Source organism: Leptopilina heterotoma, unplaced genomic scaffold, assembly GCF_015476425.1.
Source record: "Leptopilina heterotoma isolate Lh14 unplaced genomic scaffold, ASM1547642v1 Lhet_167, whole genome shotgun sequence".
Lineage (NCBI taxonomy): Eukaryota > Metazoa > Arthropoda > Insecta > Hymenoptera > Figitidae > Leptopilina > Leptopilina heterotoma.
The window spans coordinates 1726607-1748479 of record NW_025110883.1 but is presented as its reverse complement, the minus strand read 5'-3'; the positions used below and the strand labels follow the sequence as shown (position 1 = coordinate 1748479).

Sequence of the window (21873 nt, the reverse complement as noted above, 5' to 3'; positions counted from 1 at the left end):
TTGAATTTTCTTAAACAATTTTTCCAAATGGTTTTTCATTGAAAGTATTTTGAAATTTTAAGCAAATAAAGAACAATAAGTATTTAAAAAATTTTTTTCTTTCAAAAACGATTGAAATTTGAAAGATTTAATTTGGAAATTCTGAAAAAATTAGGTTTTTGAAAAATAGTAATTAAAAGTCTTTAAAGCAATATACTTGAATCCCTGAAAATAATTTTTAAAACAATTGGAATAATTGAAAATATTGTAAAATTGTACTAAAATAGATTTTTTTTTAAAGAATTTTATTTTTCCACCTTTAAAATTTTTTTAGAAATATAACTGTATTTTTGAAAATACGCATTATTTTATGAACTTACAAAATTATTCTATTTAAATAATTAAATTCTCATATCGTTGAATTCTGATAGAAATTTATTTTAAAAAAATTTACAGTTAAAATTTTAGAAAATAGTTTAATATTTAAAGCGTTATAATAGAAATTTCAGGAATTAATTAAATTTTAAAAGATTTTTAAATTAAATTCTTTGAAAATTTACGAGATGCAGAAGTATAAAAATATTTAAATATTTATTTTAAAAAATTATTAATTACATTATTTTTCTTTAAAATTCTTAAAGTTATGAATTATTTTATTTAAAAATTCTAACAAAATAATTGAATTTTGGAAGAATTACAGTTGTAATTTTTAGAAATAATTAAATTTCAGAAGGTTTTTCATTGAAATAATTTGAAATTTTAACTCCTGTAGAAAAATAAATAAGAATAAGTTTTTAAGTTTTTGCTTAACTAAAAGTATTGAAGTTTCAAATAATTTAATTTAGAAATTCCAAAAAAAATTTGTTTTTTGAAAAAATGTAATTAAAATTTTTTAAAAATAATTGGGATTTCAAATTGTTGTTAGAAATATTTTGTCAATTTCTACAAAAGTATTTCAAATAATTCTTAATTTTTTCTTAAATTGAAAGAAGAACTGTTAAAAAATTATATTTTTAAAAAAATGAACAATTTTCATTAAATTTCAAAAAGAAAATCTTTTGAAGAAACTGCAATAAAAATTTCACGCGCGTGTATTTATGAAAAGTAATGTAACAATTAATATAAAAAATTATCATGAATATATGAATTTTCTAAAAAAAATTTTTTTAATTCTACAGAGAACTAGAAAAGTTTAATTTAAAAAACTTTTAATTATAAATTCTAAAAAAGTTAGTTTTTTAAACAAATTTTTTTTAAATTAGTTAAATTATTGAAATATATTAAATAAAAATTTTTTAAATTATTTAAATTTCATGAAATTGAATTGTAAACAAGTGGATTTCAGAAATATTTTAGGTGAATATTTTTTTAAATAAACAATTGAATTCTTAAGGAACTTTGAAACATTATGTTTAAGATTAGATGTAATAATTGAATTAGAGAAGAATTTTAGTTAAAAATTCTAGAAAATAATCAAATTGACATCTTGAAAATAATTTGGATAGGTTACAGTAGCAATTCTTATAAATTATTGAACTTCAAAGGATTTGAAAGTTGAAACGTTTGATGTTCAGAATAATTTTACAATTTAAAATATTGAAAAATTAATCCCAATAATAAAGAATTGTAACACATTCACCGATTATATATCTTTATTAAAAACTTAATTTAAATTCGTATAACTATTTACATTAGCATTTAATAGTTCCGTTTTTCATAACGTGATTTCCAGCACTTAAAACCCATTTAATCACACGAGAGTGAAAACATAAAGACGGAAAATAGAAATTGTGAGCAATTTTCTTTTTCTTATATTTTCTTATGAAAGGTGAGAGTGAGAGAGAGAGAGAGGGAGAGGAAGTACGACAAACGTTTCGCGTGCAAAGAAACTATTAGATTTTCTTAATTGATCTGTACAAGTTCCAAATTGCTGGGCAAACGCAATAACGAACTTGACAAAAGCGGTAATTGTCCTTTTTGTCGAGAGCCATTATCAGTACTCTCTGAAAGTCACAATTGTTTGAATATAACTTGGGAAATTTACATTCAACTTCCGCGGTCACCGAAGGGTAAAGAGTCATGTTCGAAAACGAGATTGCCAATTCACTGTGTCAAGCACGAATGCCTTCATGTAACACTCACGATACAAGCCGATAAGGGGCATATACAACAAAATCTTGACTTTGATAAATGTTTTTGGACCCCTTATCTTGTCGAGTAATCGTCAACTTTCGCAGTTTTTTTTCTTACTTTTTTCTCTTTCTTGCTTCGATGTGAATTCAATCTGTTCTTGCCTTATCGCTCTCGCTTTCTTTATCCGAAAGAGAGAATAATTGATTTTTATGTGTAAATAGGCGAAAAATTATTCTAGCCTTAATTAATACTTTTCAGGAGTGTTCGATTTTTTTATCTGAATTAGTGAAAAGTCCACTAACTTTTAATTTAAATTTAAATTTTTCTATTTTAAAAAGAAATTATTTAAAATATTTTCTTATATTTTTATTTTTATCATTTCGTTTATTTTAACATTTTTTAATTCAACATTTGGAAGTGATTTATTTTCTCTCAACAAAGAAAGCGAAGAGGGCAGGTAATTTTTTTGATATCTAATTAGCAGTATTGAAATAATAATGTAGAGTACAATTACACTTTTTTTATCACCTGTTTTCCGGTAGCCTAATTTTATTAACCATCGAGTTTTATCTACCCTCGTATCAAGCGGGGAATTTTATTGGTGGTAAAACTCACAATAAGGCTTTCACTAATTTTTCAGTGAAAAAGCTCTCAAGTGCCATGAAATTTTCAATGAATGAAATTCGCGCGACTCGTCGATATAAAAAGCGGGCGTTTTACAAAAAAAGACAAATTTTCCCCTCTTTTGTACAGAATAATTAAAGTAAAATTATTTCAGTCGAAATTCTTTTTTGCCATTTTATTTTCAACTTGGTTTTCTAATTTATTTATTCGTACTCGAAGAAAACGAGGTCGTAAGTTTAAAAACAAAAATAAAAGAAAAGAAATTGTAAAACGACAGGTCTAAAAGTTATATAGAGAATAGTTTTGGTAGGGCTTGAAATAAAAGAAGTGTAGTTACGTTCAGTCACGGACAAAGTGGTGTAAAACTAGTACTAGTGGTCAGACAATGTGATGCGGTCAGCCGCGCTCGATCCTGTAAACGTTATTGTTCTTTTTCAACCGGTAGCGTTGGTAAGCGGTGGTTTTTACTCAAACAAAAGATATCCCCGAGTTTTGTTTTTCTCTTTTTTTTATTCCTTCTTTCTTTTTTTCTCGTCACAAAACCACCATCAAAAGCACAACTTTCGTTTTATAAGGACTGTGAAAGTCTAATTTTTTTGTTGAACCCGATATCCGCGATTGAAAAAATCTTGAAAACCAAAAGAATTCCAATTTCCCCCTTGTTCAAAAGTTTCCGGCACTTGAATCTGATTGCTTTCGAATAATTGCTCGAAACTTTTGAAAGGGAATGTGCTCTTGTAATTTTTCTATTCGATTTCATTTAATTCAGATTATTGCATTTTAATTTCTGTCCCTTTTCTTTGTTTTATTGGATAATTTTTTCTTTTGTTTCTTTTGAAATTGTGAACTTTTTTTTTAATCCTTAAACAATTAATTATTTAACAGGAATATTTTTTCCTTAAAAAATTAATTCAGGGTTGCTACAAAAATTTGTTTTTCCCTGATTTCCAAACAAAATTTTGTCTTTTTCCCTGACTCTAAAGAATATTCTGATTTACTCTAAAAATTATTAGATACTCAAAAAAAAAATGTTCAATTACATTTCTTTACGAATTTCTCTAATTGTAAAATTATTCGAAAACATCAATAATTTTGTCTTTAAATAAATATTTAATCATTATTATTTTTCCACCGGAATTAAGATTCTTCAAAAGATTCGAATTAAAACATTTTGAAATTCAATAACTTTTAAGAACATTATTATAAAACATGAAAATATCGATCACTCCGAGTCTTCGACTCGGAGAAATCGATATTTTCATGTTTTATAATAATTAAAGATGACCAAATGATAAAATTATTATTTTAGATTATAAAAATATTGTTACTGTAACTTTTTCAAAAATATTTTCATATTTTCAATTCAATTACTATTTTCTAGAATTTTTAACTAAAATTCTTTTTTAAATCAATTCTTATTAGAAAGTTCTACAAAAATTGAATTATTTAAATACGAAAATAAATAATTTATCAAAAAATTGAATATTTCTAAAAATTGAATTCTTATAAAGAATTTTATCAAAATTTTTAAAAGTAATTGAATTTTTTCCATGAATTTTCAAAATTTTCCAAAAAATTAATTTGAAATTATATTAAAAATAATTGAAATCCTGCGACGAGTTTTATTATTTATGACAATAATTGAATTCTTGCGAAGAATTTTATAAAATTTTAGAAATTGATGTTTTTCAAAAATTTTGTGAAAATTTTATTTCAAATAATTGAATTTCTGCGAAAAATTTTACTATTTATAAGAATAATTGAATTTTTTGCCAAAATTAAATTATTATTTATAAATAGTAAAATTTTCAAATAATTGAATTCCTACGATAAATTTTAATAAAATTTTTTTAAATAATTACATTTTTCGAGGAATTCGATTAAAATTGAATTAAAAATAATTAAAATTTTGCGATGACTTTTTTTATTTATAAACATAATTGAATTTCTAAAAAGAATTTTATTTTTATATAAATGATTGAATATCTGTAAAAAATTTTATAGTTTATGAAAATAATGAAATTATTACGAAGAAATTTATTATAAATTTAAAAATAATTGGATTCCTGTGATATTTTTATTATTCACGAAAATAATTAAATGGTAGCGAAAAATTTTATTAAAATTTATTTTAAATAATTGAATTCTTTTGTAAAATTTTATTAAAATAGAAGATAGGTATTGAAAATCATTGAATTGGGGAAAATTTTTGAAAATAATTGAAATTTTACCAAGAATTTTATTAAAATGTTTGAAAATAGTTTAATTTTGGAGAAGAATTTTATTATTTATAAAGATAATTGAAATTTTCATAAAAATTTTAAAAAATTGGAACATAACTGTCTTTCTGCGAAGAATTTTATTATTTTTTAAAATAATTGAATTTTTGCAATCTTTTCTAACTTTTCTAAAATTTAATTTCTTTTTAGTGTTTTTAACTGAAACTCTTCCATTATTTTTAATAATTAATTAAATACATATTAAAAAATTTAACTAATTTCAGAAGAATTTGTATTACTAAAGTTTTCAAAAATCTAACTTGTTTAAAATTTCTAATTAAATTCATTCTAAATTGATGTTTTGTAAAATTTTTAATTGAAACCTTTTGAAGTTTATCTATTTGTGAATTAAGTTATTTAAATAGAAATTATTGTCAGAAATAAGAAAAAATTGAAGTTTTTGTATTAGAATTCATGGTAATTTCTTAGTTTTTGAGGTGAACATAAAAACACAAAAATTCACAATTTTCTTATGTATTCTAAAAGTTTAATTTTTCTGTCTAGAAATAATAAAATTCCTGACTTTTCCCTGACTTTCCTGACCAATTCTACTTTTTCTGACTTTTTCCTGAATTTCCTGACCTATGGCAACCCTTTAATTCTTATTGAAGTAAAAAATTCTATTTTAATTTCTTTTATTTTATCTGTCAAAGTTTATCGAAAGGATTGGCAATAATAAAAATATGATTTTAATTTTCATTGATATTATTAGGATTGGGTGAAATTTGTGCAAGCGGAGGATCTTGGCTCGTCTGAGGATTAAAGCTCTGCTGTATTCGAGGCAAGATTTAGTCTCTGTGTACACGCCGCATTGTGTACCGAGCGCCTCTGGGCTTTCTCACTGCTGGACATTATTCCAGGATTAAACGTGAATCTTCACCAAGAGAGCTTTGGTCGATGTCGATAAATACTCCAATCAGATCGTAAATTTTGACGTAAATACTTAAACAACCGACTATGCAGTCGAACCAATTTTGGTTAATTTATCTTTTATTAAACTGTCACTTTGTGTTTCCTTAAATTCTCTCTCTCTAAAAAATAAAAAAAAAAATTTTAAATATACCGTTATGCAATCATTCCCATATGCATATTTCCATTTTGGACTATTATATTCACACACACACACACGCCTATATTTTAAAAAGATTTATGTGTCCACTCTGAATAATTCAAACTAGATTTTGCGATCAATAAATAAACTTTAGCTGAATAAAATCCATTGGAAGCTTTCGATTGAATCGCTGGATAAAATTTATTGCGGATCAGTTTTAGAAAGGATGCTTCATTGCGATATAGTGTGTACTTTATAGATTTTTACAAGATTCTTTTATTTCTGGATAATTTTTTATGTTTTATTAAAAATCGTATAAAAAATTCAACTTATCGTTTTTTAAGTTTCATTCAATAAAAATTTAATTCAATTATAAAATATACAGTAAAACAATTTTATCTACAATTGCAATGTGATATGTCAGCTAAAAATATTTGTTCCTCATTAAAAATTTTCAGCATTTTATGTCAAAATGGTAGTTATATTTCCAACATTGCAAGTTAATAATACTTTCTGTTTTTGGTATTTTATGATAATTTCTGTCAATTTGTGTCAGTTTAAAATATTTATAGAATGAAAAGAAAAGTCTTATTTTAAGGCACTAGGGAATTAAGGTCAAATATTTTTTAAGACAAACAATGCTGAATTTACACAACGGATTTTGGAAAATTGTATAAGCATACTGATGTTAAATTAAAGATTTTCTTTTTGTGTGTAGTTTTTCCCCAACTTCGTTTTAGGTAGTTTATAATTTTAAAATCCAATTTCTTTTTCTGTAGAACCGGCAAAAAAAAAAAAATGAAATTTAACACGACAGGACAGCTTTCTCTTTTTTTTCCCTCTCGATTCGTGTGTATTGCAACGCAAGCTTTTTCCCGATGTTTTCAAATGAAATTGCATTTTCCACGGTTTTAAGAGTGAGAAGAAAGTGAGAAAAAAAAAGTGAAATAAAATGCGACGAGGTTATGGACCAACCGCAAGTGCCTGAGGCCAATTCAAAAAGTCGTTCACACCTTTGGCGAGAGAGGAAACCTTTAAAAAGGTGTGCGCGATATTTACAGGCAAAATCTCGCTCCTTCTCTCTCTCTCTCTCACACTCTCTTTGAATGTGCGCACGATAGCCAATCCTTTGCACTGGATTTCTCCCGATAAGATGAAAGTTTAGATTAAACCGTGAATATTTAAACCCAGCCTCGTTGGATTTCGAAACTACTAAAGTATGTGTGTCGGTGTGATTTTATACATGTCTACGTGAGTGGCACGAAGAGATTATGCAAGTTTGTTTAACGGATTAAAAAGGGCGGAGCTTACACACCGTTAGGTTGGTTTTAAATGAATAAGAAACAGCGACTTTGTCATTCCTATGAAAATTCGACGACTTGAGGTTATACTCCTCCTGATGTATATATGTAGATTAATTTATTTATTATTCAATTGATTCAATTGATTCAATTACAGAGATCAATACTCGAGAGTATTGATTAGCAATTGACAAAAAAAAAGAAATAAAAAAAAGAACAAAAGAAAAAGAGGTTATCTCTCATATCCCAAATGATCGATATATACACGAACAAAATGTGTATATTGTCAAGTGAGGGGGAAGGTTTAAGGTTCGTGCTTAATCGCCAGATTTGATAACGACACTGAGCACTTGTTAAACACTGATTGCGAGCGGATGAGAAATGTACACTCGATATTTATTTACGAGATTAATATTCAATACTGTCTTAAATAAATAATCAGAAGAAATTATATTTTTTTATCAAAACAGAATTTTTTGGTTTTAAACCATTTTTTTTAAATATATTTTTTAATTATTTAAATTTAAAAAAAAACCATTCATTGTTTTATATTAAATGAAGGGAATTATAATAACACTGAATATAAATAGTCTAAATACTCGACAAGTATTTTTTTATTAACAGTATAAAAGAAGAGAAAACAAATAAATCTGTACATTTAAAGTATGAAATTTTATCAAATTAATACTAAAAATGTTAATCAAATAAAATATTAATATTTTTGGTATCAATTTGATATTTTTGTGAAATAAATCTATTTATAAATCTGTTAAATGTAAAAATTGTATCGAATTGATACTAAAAATATGGATCAAATAAAATATTAATAAGCTACAATTTTTGGTATCAATTTGATATTTTTGAGAAATGTGTGATATCAAAATATCAGACTGACATGACGAATATTTAAATATTCACTTAATTCAACAACGTTTTATATTTTTAAATTTATATATTTATATTTTCGTATATTTTTACATCTATGTATTTTTATTTTTAAAAATTTGTACTTTTATATATTTTTACATTTACTTCTATATTTTGAAATTCCAAAAAAGAATGTTTTTATAAATAAACAAATATTTTATATTGCATATATTATATTAATAAATCACAACCTTAGCTAACTATGAGTTATATTTTATAAAAATAAACTGTGTAAAGACTTATTTCCGAAGGTAGATATCAAAATCATTTTTTTAAATTTAGACGAAACGGAAAAGAAGAGAAAAAAGAATAAAATAGAAGATGGAAATGAAAATAAAGTCTAAAACTATTTAAAATTTGGGTCATACGTTTATCAATGGTCACTAACCAAAGAACGTCACAGCGTTTCCGTGGTGTAGTGGTTATCACATCCGCCTAACACGCGGAAGGTCCCCGGTTCGATCCCGGGCGGAAACATTTTTTTTTATTTTGAACCTTTAAATAAATAATTTTCTAAATGGAAATACTATACAATTATAAATATTACATTTTTTATAATAGTGTTTTACAATTTAGAGACAAAATGTGACAACAGAGCGAAATTTTTATACCAAAAGTACTGTAAACTCTAAAATAAGAAAAAATTTTTCCAAAAAATGTAGTATAAAATTATATTAACATTCAATTTTTGTAACGTCAAAAGTTTTTATTATTTTTTTGGTAAGATATTTGTTTCCTTCTTGTTCGACATTTTTACATCCGGAGAAAAAATTTATTTGAATTAAATAAAGAATTTTATGAAAATTTTTTGAAAAGAATTTGTTTCTGTGAAGAAATTTAATAAAACTTTTGAAAATGATTACATTTTTCGAGATATTCATTAAAAATTTTATTAAAAATAATTGAAATTCTGTAAAAAATTTTATTATTTATGAAAATAATTATATTACTGAGAACAGTTTTATTATTTGTAAAGATAATTGAACAATTGCGAAAAATTTCTAAATAATTGAAATTCTGGGAAACTTTTATTATTTCAAAAAAAAATTTGTTTGCATAAAATTTTATTACAATTTTTTTTAAATAATTCAATTTCTGCGAAGATTTATGCTATTTATAAAGATAATTGAAATCATGACGAGAATTATTTTTTAATTTTTGAAAATAATTGAATTTCTGAAAAGAATTTTCTAACTCTTGAAAATAATTTTATTCTCGTGATTAATATTGTTATTTATAAAAATAATTGAATTCCTGTGAAAAATTTTATTATTGGTAGAAATAATTGAATACTTGCAACGGATTTTATTAAAATTTTTGGAAATAATTTTTTTTAATCATTTTATGAAAATTTAAAAGAATAATTCAATTATTTCGAGTGATTTAATTAAAATTGCGTTAAAAATAATTGAATTCTTGCGATTAATTGTATTATTTATTAAAATAATTTAATTCTTATAAAAACAAAGGTTATCAATTTTCGAAAATTATTAATTTTATTCAAAGAATTTTTATTAGAATATTTTAAATAATTGATTATAATCGGTAAAATTTTTACTCTACGAATGAGTTAGCTTATCTTGTCAACTTTTATTTTTAATAAAAAAACACTCATTTCCGTCTTTCTCAAAGTGTAAATCTTCTAGTAATCACTACAGTGATTACTAGTAAAAATGATTTTATCAGTAAAAATCCTCTTGAGGTTCAAACTTTGTACTGTTCGATCAGTATTTATTGGTAACATTTGAACAGAATTGAATTAAGAATACAGCAACAATATTTTCCCTTATTGTAAAATAAAAATAAAAAAACTATCTAGAACGAAACATGAATAGATAAAACGAAATTGAAATCGAACAAGGAAAATTAATTACAGCGTTAATGCATTTTCAAGTATCGATATTATTTGTTAATGAAGATAGAGAAGAGAGAGAGAGAGAGAGAGAGAGGCGGTACATATTTATTAAAATTGATTGTTTCAATGACATTATGTCCAAAAGTGATAATTCGATTTCAAGTATAGTGTATTGTAAACAGAAGGTTCGCAGAGCGTGTGTTGCATCACACTCACACTCACACTCACACTTACATATCAATATGAATATTGAATACTTTCACAAAGGATTTCGATTGTTTGGAACTAGCTTGGTGTCGGCGATAATTCGCTCGTTACATGCAATACATGATTATGTGCGTGCCTCGACACAGCCTAATCTCATGATTAATATTAATCGGCAAGTGTGATCGCATGCAACCACGTTATGTATATTGTATACGTATATACTCAATTGTTGTACAACACTTTCCCCGAAATGGACCAACCCGGGAAATGTTTGTGTACAAGTTGCCCATTCCTCCGTCAAAATCAAATCATATACGTTCCCATCCCCCTCCCCCCTCTCTTCACCCAACGACGGTACTTGGACGTTGATGAATATTTATGTTGATAATGAACTCCCCGCCACGTAATTTTGAATAATCGAGAAAGGTAAATGGATGAAAGAGGAATTCATTACTGACAACGTGACCGCAGGCGCCATACGTTGAGAAAATAATATTTATTGTTCAAAAATAAAGCAAATTTGGGTTTTTTATGCCATTGTTCGTTATAGGTTTGCGAGAAGTCTAAATTAGTAATTTTCCGTGTTTGTGTATTATGTAGAGAAAAAAATTAAAGAATTGTACAAAAATAATATTAAAATAATGCAATGAAATGAAAAATCCGGGGGTTATTTTCGTGTACCACGAAAACCTCATATATAGAATCTACTTCATTTTTAATTAAATTAAAAACATTCGAGTTCGTGAAATTAATTTACTTTTATGAATAAATATCTCATTTTTGTAATGTAATTTTCCTTTTTTTTTTGCAAACAAAAATTCCATTAAATGAAATTTTTTTCATTAGATAATTATTGAAAAAAAGTATGATAACAATAAATTTCCATATTTAGTTCATTATTACATTAAAAAAAGGTACTGAACTTTCAAACGAACAAAATATGTTTAAATGTTTCTGCTTGTAATAAAAATTAAAAATTAAAAATGTAAATTAAGCATTTTGAAAGTTTGTAAATTATTTTTTATATGTTTATGGACAATAGTTTATTGTTGATTAAAAAATAATATTATCCTTATGATTTATATTAGTGACATTTATTTTTACAATATATAGTTATTTATTTTTATTAACTCAATTTTGAATTTTAGAGTTGATTTTGTTTCAAATTAGAGAAAAATAATAAAGGAACATATTTAGATACTTTTTTTTAAATTTGTAACACTAAAAGTTACCTTTTTCTTTCTTTTTAATTTATTTATTTTTTTTTTTTTTGAAAATTTGCATTACTTTAAATTCGTTAATAGTTGAAATAAAAAAATTGTTCTTAAAATTTTTAATAAAATTCTTCTTAGAAACAATTCCAAACTTTTTTATAAAATTCTTTGAAACAATTTAATTATTTTCATAAATTTTCATAAAATCTTTCGTAAGAATTCAACTATTTTCACAAATAATGATATTTTTAGCTGAAATTCAAATATTTTCGATATCTTAATAAAATTTTACAAAATTTGATTTCATTGAATTAAAATTTAATTTTCAAATTATCTTTAAAAAAAATTAATAAAATTGAACGCAAAAATTCAATTAATATCATGAATAACAAAATTTTCAGATGAATTCAATGATTTGAAATAAAATTTTCAATAAAATTTTTCGAAAGTAATTTGACTGTTTCTCAAAATTTAATTCTCATAAAGAATTTTATCAATAAATTTTTTAATAATTGAATTCTTTCGACGAATTTTAATAAAATTTTTAAAAATAATTGAAATTCTGCGATGACTTTTATTATTTATGAACATAATTGAAATTCTAAAAAGAATTTTATTTTTTACAAAAATGATTGAATCTTTGTAAAAAAATGTTATTGTTTATGAAAATAATGGAATTATTACGATGAAATTTATAAAAAATTTATAAATAATTGAATTCCTGTTTCGGAGAAGAATTTTATTATTTATATAAAGATAATTGAAATTTTAATAAGAATTTTTAAAAAATTTTTGAACATAATTGAATTTCTGCAAAAAAGTTGATTACTTTTGAAAATAATTGAATTTCTGCAACCCTGAAATTAATAAATTTAGAACGATTTAGTAAAATCTGATGTTTGGAAACAGAAACTTAGAAAGTAATTTCAAACCATTTTTTGAGAGCAGTGAAAGAGAAAGTCTAAAAATACTGATTCTGGGTCCATCCAAGATTGGCCAGTGGTCAACGTCAGTCACAATGTTTCCGTGGTGTAGTGGTTATCACATCCGCCTAACACGCGGAAGGTCCCCGGTTCGATCCCGGGCGGAAACATTTTTTATGCCCAACAAAAAAATTTCCAAATTTTATCTTTTTAATAAAATTTACTTTTTATTAATAAAATTATTATTTATTACCATTTCTATTTAAATTTTACTAAAACAAAATTAGTAGTAATTTTACTAATAAATTAGAAAAGTTAGTAAATAAATTAAATAAAATTAAGTTTATTAGTAATATTTATTAATTGAAAAGCAAAAGATCAGTTACTAATTCAAATTAAAAACCATTTTTTACTACAAAGATAAAATTTGGAAATTTTTTCCCGGTGCATAAAAAAATGTTTCCGCCCGGGATCGAACCGGGGACCTTCCGCGTGTTAGGCGGATGTGATAACCACTACACCACGGAAACATTGTGACAATCATTGACCACTGACCAATCTTGGACGGACCCAGAATCATTATTCTTAGACTCTCTTTCTCTATTCTTATAGAAAATCGTTCGAAATTACTTTCTAGTTTTTTGTTTCCATACAGAAATTACTAACTTCGTTATAAATTATTTTTTTTCATTTATTTAATTATGCAAAGTATTAATTACTCAAAGTAGAGTAAAAAAAAATATTTTTATTAAATTTTAAAAGAATGTCTTGATTCGAAGAACAAAATTGGATTTGGTGGGTAAAAGCGAAAGATATAGATTTTGCTTTTTTTATTAAACTCTTGAGTCGAAGCCAATTTTATTTGTCCCATTTAATCCAAGAATTTGTAATTAAAACCATCGATCGTTTCGTGAAGTGTGCTTAAAAGTATCGAGTACCGCTGAAAGTGGAAACGAAAAGAAGCCAATTTCAATGATTAATTCCTTTATATTTTGCATTTATAATTATAAAAAAATTTATTTAAAAATACACTAAAGAACTTTTTTATCAAACTGAAAATTTATTTCACTCGAAAAGTTTCATATTTTTAAAATATCTCAAGATTTAAATAAATAAGGATTAACCATTAGATTGGAGCATTCAAAAAAAAAGTTGAAACATTCTCAAACATTTTTTTTGAAAGAAATTAAAATGAATTATGAAATTAGTTTTGATTTATAGAATTTAATTATTAAGAGAATTTTTTTCAAGTTTTCCTTTAAATTTTCAGAGTTGTGCTAAGTAGGAAATAAAAGAATTTTTCTAAGTATTGTTTCCACTTGGAAGTTAATATTATTTTTTTTTGTTCGAAATGAGAAAAGAATGTATGTATCAGAAGTTGCAAGTAACCAAAGTTTTCTGATAGGTAGTGGCAGATTTAACGGTTTTCTGTTTCTCGACAATAAGTCCTTTATATGGGGAAGGAGACAAGAAGGAATAAGAAACTTAAGTCAGGATTTCACACAGGACATTCGGAGATGTCTCGCATCCATACACCAAGTAGTGTGAGATCCACCCCAAGATTTTCCCTGTGGCTTTTCTACCTAAAGTTCGACAAATGGAGAACGTACATTGCTTTATTGTTTTTATGCTTCCGTGATCACGTATATTTTACAATACCTAACACGAATACGTGAAACATTTTCTTATCGCAAAACTTTCTCGAGAATTCATTCCTCCAACTTGTCACAGTTTTTTCTCCTATTTTATTTTTCTTAATATTGTCTTTAAATCAATAATAAAAATAATAATAACTAGCAACTTCTCAGACTTTTCAAACACTTTTTTAAATAAAATTAGCAATTTTAAAAATATTAGAACATAAAAATTTGTAATTCAAATTTTTTTTTATAAAAATAAAATATGAATATGTAGAATGAATTTAATTAGAAAAAAAGAATTCTTCAAAATTCAATAATTTTCACAAATTTTAATAAAATTCTTGTCAAAACTTCAATTCTTTTCAAAAGTTTTAATAAAATTCTTGTCAAAATTTCAATTCTTTTCAAAAATTTTCCTCATTTCAATGATTTTCAATATCTACTATTTTAATAAAATTACCCAAAAGAATTCAATTATTTAAAAACATTTTTAATAAAATTGTACCCAAACATTTAATTATTTTCATAAACAATAAAAATTTCACAGGAAATCAAATATATTTACAAATTTTTTATAAGTTTCTTCTGAATAATTAAATTATTTTCAGAAATAATAAAACTTATCGCAGAATTTCAATTATTTTTAATGCAATTTTAATCAAATTCCTTGAAAAATGTAATTATTCTAAAAAATTTTATTACAATTCGTCAAAAAAATTCTTTATAAGAATTAAATTTTAAGAAACATTCAATCATTCAATAAATAATTTACTTTTGTAATTAAATAATTGAATTCTCGTAGAATTTTCTAATAAAAATTTATTTGAAAATTAATTTTAGTTTAAATTTTAGATAATATGAAAATATGAAAATAATTTTGAAGAAGTTACAGTAACAAATTCTTATAATATAAAATAATGATTTTAACACTCGATCCACTTTAATTATTATAAAACAAGAAGAAAGAAAAGAAGTCTTCGACTCGGAGTGATTGATTTCTTCTTGTTTTATAACAATATTTTTAAAGTTGATTAATTTCAAAAAGGTTTAAATTTGTAATGTTTGAAAATCTTAATTTTTATGGAAGAATAATAATAATTAAATATTTAAAATATTTAAAAATAAAATTATTGTTTTCGAATATATTTACAATTACAGTTATTCGTAAATAAATTTAACAGAACATTTTTTCCTTTATTTTCTTAAAATTTTAAAATTTTCATTTTCCATTAAATTTTCTAATTGACAAATATAATTTATAAACTATTTTTTTCTCTTTATTTTAAAAAAAACTTTGAATTTTATTAACACAATTAATTGAAATTAAGAAATAAAATTGATGCAAATTATTTCCTTATGGAAATTGAGAATTTTTTACAAAAATATTAAGAATTGGGTATATCTAATGATTTTCTTCCCAAAATGAAAAATGAGTTTGTAAACAATATTGTTATTGAGAAATAAAAATTATGCAATAAAATGGGTATATTTCCTACTTCTTAAAAAAATTAAAAAAATTTTAACAAAAACTAACTTCAAAGTGTGGACAGACAGAGAGAAAGAATGAATTACGAAGATTATTATAGTTAATAATTAATAATAGTAATAATAATAGTTATTATTATTAAAATATATTCCACAATCTATCATTTTCGCTCTGAGTAGATTTTTTTTCTATTTATAGAATTATTTATATTTATCACCTTTTTTATTTTCCATTACATATTTTTTTAAAATAAAAAAGGGATAAAATATAAAAATAAATATTAGAAAAAAATCCTATACAGAGCGGAAATTATGGTTTATGCGGAATATATTTAAAAATGAAAGATTGGTTTATTTTTATAAATATATGAAAATGGATTTTTTAAATTAGTTTTATTTGATGGTTATAATTACTTTGAATTTCAATTAAAAATTTTTCCGGTCGATATTTATACGATAAGTATAAGTAGTAAGTATAAGTGGAAATAATTTTTAAAAAGTATTATTTCAGATTTGAAAATGTAGAATCTTAAAATAGCTTTTTTAAAATTTTTATATACGGTGCAAAGCATTGATTAACGTTTTACGATTCTTAAAAGGAAAATGTAATTATAATCTTTCTAAATTTAAATCAGGTATAGACATAATTTTTTAATTTTTAAAATTATATTTTAACTTATTTCTAAAATTATTTTTTAAATTATTTCTAAAATTATTTTTTTAATTATTTCTAAAATTATTTTTTAAATTATTTTTTAAATTATTTTTTAAATTATTTTTTTTACTTAATCATTTGGGTAATTTTACCCCTTAGAGTTTAAAATTCCCCAAAGTATTTTATTTTTATTATCTCCCTTGTATTTGAAAAGCAATTTAAAAAATTTTTTCTTCCCTCCAGAGAGTCCAAAAGGGAAAAAATTCTAAAAATAGAAACATTACAATTCCGCAGTAATTAATAAAACACGAATAATGTTAAATGCAAAAAAAAGAGGAATTCTAAAGAAAATGTGAAATTTCTAAAAAGCAAAAGTGAAGGAAGACAATTCATTATTCCTCAGGCTACATCTACAATTCGTAGTTGCACTAAAAGCCCTCGTCTAAATAATAAATTGCTAAGTCTTAAGGTAAAAAGAAAATAAATGATGTTTGGTATACATATATATATATATGGAGAGAGAAAAGTAGAAAGAGAGGTACAAGAAGATGAGTAAATTAATTCGCATCTCATTAAAGATCAGGTCGCAGTCGACTGTACTCGTAATTGTTTCTGTAAATCATTCTACATTCCTTTTTTTTCTCCTATCAGTTCAAGTACAGAGAAAGAGAGAGAGAAAGAGCAAACAAAGTTGCAAGAAAGACTTTCGTTGACTCGATGTAAAGCAGTTCGCCAAGCAGAAGAACAAGAAGATAATGAAGATGGGAAGTAAAAGATGGTATGGAAATGAAAATTTATTACCGTTTCAAAAAATGAAGGAGAATTTTTAATTTTTCAAAGCTCGAATTATAATCTTCTTTTTTTAACTCTCAGTCTCTAAATCTAAATTAATCAAAATTAAGCAATTAAATCACATTTGTAGGAATATTCACTGACTTTCAGTAAAATGTTACAATTCTGTTTAGTAGTAATTTTTTTTATTAATTTACTTGTGAGTTTTAGCAAAAAATGACTAAAATTGTTAATAAAAATAATATTCACTATTTTTTTAATAATAAATGACTAAAAATGACTATAAAAAATAAAAATTGACTAAATTTTAGTCAAATGTAACAATTCTGTTTAGTAGTAATTTTTTTATTACTTTTTGTTCGTTTCAGCAAAAAAACGACTAAAATTGTTAATAAAAATATTAATATTCACTATTCTTTAGTAAAAAATGCAAAAAATTACTATAAAAAATAATATTTACTATCTTTTAGTAAAATGTAACAATTCTGTTTAGTAATAATTTTTCTATTACTTTTTTTGCGGGTTTAAACCAAAAACGACTAAAATTGTTAATAAAAATATTAATATTCACTTTTTTTACTCAAAAATGACTAATAATGACTATAAAAAATAATATTTACTAACTATCAGTAAAATATAACATTTCTGTTTAGTAGTTATTTTTTTTAATATTAATGTTATAGTAAAAAATGTCTAAAAATTAGTATAAAAATTCTTAATAATGCGAATCAGTGCCTCAATTTTTACTAATTCAAAATTTAGAGAGTTTTTTCATAATATTTTTCCCAAAAATCAATTTCAGTGAAAATTAATAAAAATGTACTTCAAATATAGCAAAATTTACCGCAAAAATAGTAAAATTTAACGGACAAAAAATTCAAAACATTCAAAATGAACGACATATTCTTAAATATTATTGAAAATTTGTGAGAATTTCACTATACGCGATAAAAGTCATAATTATTGTAAATTAAACATTTTACAACTCTATAAATTAATTTATAATATAATATTTATATTTATAATTTATAATAATATTTATAATCATATAGTAAAATATTATTATATTAATTTAATTATATTATTAAATATTACTATATTATTGAAATAATATTAATATATACAATTTTTCTGCAGATTTTTTATTCGTTTTTGTCTGAATTTAATATCTACAGAAAAACTAATTAAATAGAAATAAATAAATAATTATATAAATTAAATAAATATTACTATTATTATTATAATTATTATTATTATTATTATATTCCAATAAAAAACCTATATTAAAAATTGAGCATGAAAAATAAAATAAAAAAAATATTACTGAGAACCATAAAGAAAAGTCGACTTATTTCATTCCAGTTTTTCTCAAAGCATAAATATATAGATTCCTAATAAGATTTAGAGGTAAAAATATTATTTCCAAGATATGAAGAAATAGAAGGGAAAAAAAATAATAACTGAATATCGAATGTATAAAAAAATGGGAATATAACCGGAAATGGAGCCGTTGGCTATAGTCAAGGTACATTTTCCTATAAAGTATTATAAGTTGCAGCTCGAAAGTTGCATGGAAAGTCACTTCCTTTCTCCGCGTTGGAAGTCAAAACATCATCATGTATTTGGGTCAATCCTTTATCGTAAAAGACGAGTTCCACTTGCAATTTTTTGTCCATCTCTAACCTGAGAGCCATCTTAATATCTATAATATATGTACAAACTACACTAAAATTAGAGTCCGAAAAAGTGTCTCTTAAATTATCGCACTTTTATAATGTGTGGTATTTTTATTTTTCCTGACAGAAAAATTTTGCTCTTATAAATTTTTAATTTTATTATTTTATTACCTATTATTTATTTGCTTATTTATTAATAATAGTTAATAATAATAAATAATAAAAAAATTTAGAAAACTAGTTGATTTTTTGTATTTAGAATACAAAAAAATTAGAAATACGAAACCAAAAAATTTAGAATACAAAAATTGATTTAATTTAGAATAATAATTTTTTTATCCATCTTCTTTTTTTAAGGAACATTGGTATTTTATGGATAGAGATTTTCTCCCATAAAAGTGCAAGCAACAAGGTTTATTTACATTTATGGATCGCAGCCGAGTAGGACATGTGAGTAAATCGATAAAACTGGCACGATTCCCATGGAAATGGGAGCAAAATTACTTTTCAGCGCATTGGATCTATTTCTACGTGGTTTTTTTCGACCATCGCGTCCTTTACGGTTTACGTTCATGTCGTTTACAGCTACCCACGCTACTACCACCGGATTCTCGGGATAATCTTCCAAAGCGATTCAGTTGCTCCATTCGTCTATAAAGATACCGACGACGCGAATCGGTTGGGAAAGATAAAGAGATCGAGAGAAGGAGGAGAAAATTCCGCGGACCCGGGAGAAAATAAAGAATTGGCCACAGTTAAAAAATAAATTCCAGCATATAGGAATTTTGCCAGTTCCATTTTTCTTTCAATTTTCACTTAAGTCTTCAATAAAGTGTGATTTGAATAATCCTTTAATTTTTTTTTTTCTAATATTTCTCCGATATTCTTTCTTTATTACTCTTTAAGTTTGAATTGGTAAAAAATTTTAACTAATTTAAATAAGTGAATGACTTTTTGTTTTTAATTTAGTAAATATTTTTACTGATTTAAATTAGTGAATGACTTTTTGCTTTTAAATTAGTAAATACTTTTATTAATTTAAATTAGTAAATGACTTTTTGCTTTTAAATTAGTAAATATTTTTACTGTTCTAAATTTAGAGTGCTCTTTTGACTATATTTTTTACATGTTTAAACTATTTATTATACTACATTTATACTATTTTTAAACTATTTTTATACACTTTTTTCGATAATTTCTTTTCTTGTTTGTTTAAATTTTTCTCACTGTTTTTCTTAATAATTTTTTTACTATTTTTCTGATCCTATTTTTACTGTTCTTTTGACTATTTTATTGTACTTTTGTACTATCTTTAAAGTTTAAACCCTCTCTTTTATTTTACTATTAGTTTCCTAATAATTTTTTTTTTTTAATTTTCTTTACTATTTCTTGATATATAATTGTTTTAATATTTTTCTAATTCTACTTTTACTACAATTTTGACTATCTTGTACTATTTTTATACTACTTTTATATCTACTATTTGTTTCTTGTACTAGTTTCCTAAACATTTTTTTTTTCTTAAATTTTCTTAACTTTTTTTTTATAATAATTGTTTTACTATTTTTCGAATATTTTTTTTACTATTTTTCTAATTATACTTTTACTACAATTTTGACTATTTTACTATTAGTTTCGCAATAATTTTTTTTTTGGAAATTCTCTTTACTATTTTCTTATAACAATTGTTTTACTATTCTTCTAATTCTATTTTTACTACTCTTTTGACTATTTATCACTATTTTTATACGATTTTTATACCTACTATTTAATACACTACTTTCCTAACAAATTTTGTTTACTATTTTGCTTATAATTGTTTTTCTTTTTTTAATTTTTCTTTACCATCTATTTAATAATTGTTTCACTGTTTTTCTGATAATGGCTTTTTACTATTTTTTTGATACTATTTTAACTACTTTTCTGATAATTGTTTATACTATTCTTTTTTCTAATTGGATTTAGAATTTTTTTCAAAAATTAAACTATTTCTTTGCTAATTGATTTCAATCTTTTAATAATTTTCTATTTATTGTTTTCTAAAATTCTTTTGAGAATTGTATACACTTTTATTTAGTAAAAAATGACTGTAAAAATAATATTTACCAATTTTTTGGTAAAGTGTAACAAATTTGTTAAGTAGTAATAATTTTTATTATTTTTTTGTGGGTTTTTGCAAAAAATGCGACTAAAATTGTTACTATAAATATTACTATTTACTATTTTTGTCAGTAAAAAAGAATATTTACTAACTTTTAGTAAAATGCAACAATTTTGCTTAGTAGTAATTTTTTATAACTTTGTTTTATTTTAGCAAGAAAACGACTAAAATTGTTAATAAAAATATTAATATTCACTTTTCTTTAGTAAAAAATGACTAAAAAGGACTATAAAAAATAATATTTATTAATTTATAGTAAAATGCAAACAATTCTGTTTAGTAGTATTTTTTGTAGTATTTTTTATAGGTTTTAAAAAATATTTTTTTAATACTTTCCCTAAGAAAAAAATTATAAAAAAATGAAAAGAAAAATAGAAAAATTGAAAAGAAAAAAATATATAAAAATCAAAAAAAAAAAGGAAAATATTTAAAAAATTAATAGAAAAGAAAAAAAATGTATAAAAATGAAAAATCGAGAAGGTAAATTGAAAATTTAGCTGATAATAAACAGAACATAATTGTGATTTTCCCCTCTTAGCCTATTCCCACTATCTCCTTCGTTTTCTTGGGTCGATAATTTAACAAAGATTCGTATAACACTTGCAGGCAACGAATTAAGCCCAGCTTAAGTAGTATTTTAGAAGGCGCTTACACCTCAACTGATATTTTACAGCCACTTGCAGTTTTCTCTACCTCTTTTCACAAAGATATAATTCTTTTAGTCGAAATCTCGAGGAACGAAATAGATTTTTGCCCCCGTGACTCTTTTTTTTCCACCATACTATTTATAAAGAAAAACTTTTATCAGTGATTTTTTTTCCCTCCCAGGGAATAACTTTTGATGAAGAAATACTTCAGAATACAGAATTCAACGTTTTAATCTTCTTAAAGAAGTTTTAAACTTCTAAATGCAATTCTACTTACTCTTCTGTCGTTTTGTTTTTTGTTTATTTATTTATTTTTTTATTTTT

General features: G+C 23.5%; 1 protein-coding gene and 3 non-coding genes across 4 annotated transcripts in view; 2 read left to right on the top strand and 2 right to left on the bottom strand.

The window, feature by feature from the left end:
- Positions 1-21873, bottom strand: part of LOC122499407 — a 160180-nt gene that overhangs the window by 84119 nt on the left and 54188 nt on the right. The window lies entirely within an intron of this gene.
- Trnav-aac lies at positions 8699-8771 on the top strand. Its single transcript has one exon. It is a non-coding gene; the product is annotated as a tRNA-Val (tRNA).
- Positions 12591-12663, top strand: Trnav-aac. Its single transcript has one exon. It is a non-coding gene; the product is annotated as a tRNA-Val (tRNA).
- On the bottom strand, positions 12951-13023 carry Trnav-aac. The gene has a single exon. It is a non-coding gene; the product is annotated as a tRNA-Val (tRNA).